This window comes from Tachypleus tridentatus, unplaced genomic scaffold (genome assembly GCF_004210375.1).
Source record: "Tachypleus tridentatus isolate NWPU-2018 unplaced genomic scaffold, ASM421037v1 Hic_cluster_2, whole genome shotgun sequence".
Taxonomy (NCBI): domain Eukaryota; kingdom Metazoa; phylum Arthropoda; class Merostomata; order Xiphosura; family Limulidae; genus Tachypleus; species Tachypleus tridentatus.
Window position 1 is genome coordinate 64,218,622 of NW_027467782.1, and position 4,464 is coordinate 64,223,085.

The 4,464-nt window shown below is 53.6% G+C and overlaps 2 non-coding genes across 2 annotated transcripts; both read left to right on the plus strand.

The window, feature by feature from the left end:
- Window positions 1-1,021: 1,021 nt before the first annotated feature.
- On the plus strand, window positions 1,022-2,829 carry LOC143243472 (small subunit ribosomal RNA). Its single transcript, XR_013024598.1, has one exon. It is a non-coding gene; the product is annotated as a small subunit ribosomal RNA (ribosomal RNA).
- Window positions 2,830-3,417: 588 nt separating this feature from the next.
- On the plus strand, window positions 3,418-3,571 carry LOC143243427 (5.8S ribosomal RNA). The gene has a single exon (XR_013024555.1). It is a non-coding gene; the product is annotated as a 5.8S ribosomal RNA (ribosomal RNA).
- The last annotated feature ends 893 nt before the right edge of the window (window positions 3,572-4,464 follow it).

Consider the following 4,464-nt stretch of genomic DNA (forward strand, 5'->3'; position numbering starts at 1 on the left):
CCGCACGCCTACGAGTTAATCCGAGCGATTAGCCGGTCTCAGTCAGAGACACACGGGATGCTGGACCCGCAGCGTGCTCTGCACGAGCCGTTGAATTTCAGCATGTCAAACCAAGGGTCCGAGCGGCTCTTCCCTTTCACGGGGCACGTGAACAACGGTGACTGTTTCCCTATCCCTCTCGGTCCGAGCGGGGATAAAAGCAGTACGTGCGTTCGACCGCACGAGTTAATCCGAGCGATTAGCCGGTCTCAGTCAGAGACACACGGGATGCTGGACCCGCAGCGTGCTCTGCACGAGTCGTTGAATTTCAGCTTGTCAAACCAAGGGTCCGAGCGGCCCTTCCCTTTCACGGGGCATGTTATTTACGGTGACTGTTTCCCTTTCCCTCTCGGTCCGAGCGGGGATAAAAGCAGTACGTGCGTTCGACCGCACGCCTACGAGTTAATCCGAGCGATTAGCCGGTCTCAGTCAGAGACACAAGGGATGCTGGACCCGCAGCGTGCTCTGCACGAGCCGTTGAATTTCAGCTTGTCAAACCAAGGGTCCGAGCGGCCCTTCCCTTTCACGGGGCACGTCAATAACGGTGACTGTTTCCCTTTCCCTCTCGGTCCGAGCGGGGATAAAAGCAGTACGTGCGTTCGACCGCACGCGTACGAGTTAATCCGAGCGATTAACGATTGTCTTTTGTTACGAAAGACGTTCTGTTCCCACTGCTGATGCGACGAGTTTCGGGTAACCATGCCGAGACATCGGAATATGCATCATTTTCGATATAGCTTAGTGTGGGTTGAGCTGTCCTCCGAAGGTCGGTTCTTCCTGATACGCCCTAGTTTGTTTCGTTTTATCGGAACTGTTGTTTTGGAGAACTCGTACTCTAGAGTGTGTAAGAGGTCTGTCTCGTGATTGGTGACACGAAGTAGACAGAGAACGGCAGGCGTGTATCTAGCCACGCGTCTGCCGATTCGAGAGTGGTGTTTCTACTCGCCGTTGGAGCGGGTGGCTTGCACCGAACGAGAAAAGATACCTGGTTGATCCTGCCAGTAGTCATATGCTTGTCTCAAAGATTAAGCCATGCATGTCTAAGTACATGCCGAAATAAGGTGAAACCGCGAATGGCTCATTATCCAGCCGTTGTTCCTTAGATCGTACTTTCCTACTTGGATAACTGTGGTAATTCTAGAGCTAATACATGCAACAAAGCTCCGACCTCACGGGACGAGCGCATTTATTAGACCAAGACCAATCGGACCTCGGTCCGCAAATGATGGTGACTCTGGATAACTTTTGGCTGATCGCACGGTCTAGCACCGGCGACGCATCTTTCAAGTGTCTGCCTTATCAACTGTCGATGGTAGGTTATGCGCCTACCATGGTCGTAACGGGTAACGGGGAATCAGGGTTCGATTCCGGAGAGGGAGCCTGAGAAACGGCTACCACATCCAAGGAAGGCAGCAGGCGCGCAAATTACCCACTCCCAGAACGGGGAGGTAGTGACGAAAAATAACGATACGGGACTCTATCGAGGCCCCGTAATTGGAATGAGTACACTCTAAATCCTTTAACGAGGATCTATTGGAGGGCAAGTCTGGTGCCAGCAGCCGCGGTAATTCCAGCTCCAATAGCGTATATTAAAGTTGTTGCGGTTAAAAAGCTCGTAGTTGGATCTCAGTTCTAGACAGGGGGTCCGCTTTGGCGGTTACTTCCTGGCCTAAACATCCTGCCGGTTTTCCCTCGGTGCCCTTGATTGAGTGTCTTGGGTGGCCGGCAAGTTTACTTTGAAAAATTAGAGTGCTCAAAGCAGGCGAAACGCCTGAATAATGGTGCATGGAATAATGGAATAGGACCTCGGTTCTATTTTGTTGGTTTTCGGAACACGAGGTAATGATTAAGAGGGACAGACGGGGGCATTCGTATTGCGACGCTAGAGGTGAAATTCTTGGACCGTCGCAAGACGAACTACTGCGAAAGCATTTGCCAAGAATGTTTTCATTAATCAAGAACGAAAGTTAGAGGTTCGAAGGCGATCAGATACCGCCCTAGTTCTAACCATAAACGATGCCAACCAGCGATCCGCCTGAGTTCCTCAAACGACTCGGCGGGCAGCTTCCGGGAAACCAAAGTGTTTGGGTTCCGGGGGAAGTATGGTTGCAAAGCTGAAACTTAAAGGAATTGACGGAAGGGCACCACCAGGAGTGGAGCCTGCGGCTTAATTTGACTCAACACGGGGAAACTCACCCGGCCCGGACACTGGAAGGATTGACAGATTAAGAGCTCTTTCTTGATTCAGTGGGTGGTGGTGCATGGCCGTTCTTAGTTGGTGGAGCGATTTGTCTGGTTAATTCCGATAACGAACGAGACTCTAGCCTATTAAATAGACGACTGATCACACGTGTCGGTCGATCTTCTTAGAGGGACAAGCGGCGTTTAGCCGCACGAGACAGAGCAATAACAGGTCTGTGATGCCCTTAGATGTCCGGGGCCGCACGCGCGCTACACTGAAGGAATCAGCGTGTGATTGCCCCTGTCCGGTAGGACTGGGTAACCCGTTGAACCTCCTTCGTGATAGGGATAGGGGCTTGTAATTATTCCCCTTGAACGAGGAATTCCCAGTAAGCACGAGTCATCAGCTCGTGTTGATTACGTCCCTGCCCTTTGTACACACCGCCCGTCGCTACTACCGATTGAATGATTTAGTGAGGTCTTCGGACTGGCTGCTGGAGCGGCTTTCGGGTCGCGCCTGTGTGCCGGAAAGATGACCAAACTTGATCATTTAGAGGAAGTAAAAGTCGTAACAAGGTTTCCGTAGGTGAACCTGCGGAAGGATCATTATCGGGGATGTAGAGAGTGCCCAGCTCGGCCCGTCTTGCCGGCAGGGATTCCCCACTCCAAACAAAGACTCTCTCTGAACAATACCCGGAGACCGCCGGACCGTCCGCGAAAGGGGTCCGCGTAGCACATGGTTAATACGTGTGTTTGGTCTCGCCGCGGTGGCTCTCCCGCATCCAGTGGGATGAGAGCTAGAACGTTCAGGTACCTATATGCTCGCGTCAGGTGAACCCCGTAGCGGGTGTCCGAGCCACGGCGCTTGTGCTGACGCGAGGTGTAACCGTGTTTGGTCCTCTGCCCCGTCAGGGTAGGAAACGTAAGGGTTACGCGAGCACGCGGGCTCTGTTTCCTCGCGGGGCCAAACTCGGCTGCTAGGTTTAATGAGGCCCCTTAGTCTTTAGAAGGGGCCCGCCTGCTTCATGTGATAAAGTCTCGAAACTGAAAATCCACCGTCGGCGGGTGGTGAGGAAATATTAAGGAGCCCCCGAGCGGGGTTCCTTGTGGCAAACAGGAGAGGCTGCACGTCTCTCCATTTCCTCCAGTTCGAGAATGTGGTCTTTAATTGAAACAGGAATTGACGGAAAGATTCACGACTCTAAGCGGTGGATCACTCGGCTCGTGGGTCGATGAAGAACGCAGCTAGCTGCGAGACTTGGTGTGAATTGCAGGACACATTGAGCACTCATTTTTCGAACGCACATTGCGGCTCCGGGTCACGCCCGGAGCCTCGCCTGTCTGAGGGTCGGAATACAGTCTCCTAGGCATGTTTGGTGAGAGCGGGCAGTCTCTCTTAAGCCAATCGGCCACATTGGTCTCGTCGGGGAGGCGGTAGTCGCAATCCCGTAGACCGAAAGTAAGTTTGAAAAGTGCCTGAATAGAACAACAGCTTCTCGCGAGCCGGGAAGCATCGGCAGGCCTGTCTGATTCTCTCCTTCTCCTCCACGTCAGGAGGCGTAGCGGGTACGTTGAACGCGGTTGCCCATGCAGTGCCGGAAGCACGAAGGAAGGAGGTGCAGTCGGACGATGTTGTCGACCTCAGATCAGACGAGAGTACCCGCTGAATTTAAGCATATAAATAAGCGGAGGAAAAGAAACCAAAAGGGATTCCCTTAGTAACGGCGAGCGAACGGGGAACAGCCCACCGCCGAATCCCGCGTCCTGTCGGGCGTATGGGAAATGTGGCGTTTGGGAGGTACTCTTCTGTCGACGGTTTCCGGTGCAAGTCCCCTGACTGGGGCTATACCCCGTAGCGGGTGCAAGGCCCATAGTTGCCGGTGCCGTCGGCGGAGGTCTCCCTCTGGAGTCGGGTTGCTTGAGAGTGCAGCCCTAAGTGGGTGGTAAACTCCACCTAAGGCTAAATACGTCCACGAGACCGATAGTAAACAAGTACCGTGAGGGAAAGTTGAAAAGAACTTTGAAGAGAGAGTTCAAGAGTACGTGAAACCGCTTAGAGGTAAACGGGTGGGCCCTCGAAAGCCGATGGCAGGGGGATTCAGCCGGTAAAGCGGAGAGGTAGCAGCGTTTCCGGACTCGAGCAGGACGGAGCTGCTTCTGAATGTCTGTTTTGCCGGCGCACTTTCCCTGTCCGTAGGACGCCGCCACCGGTTGGGCGAGTCTGAAGAGTGCGGTCAGGAGGTC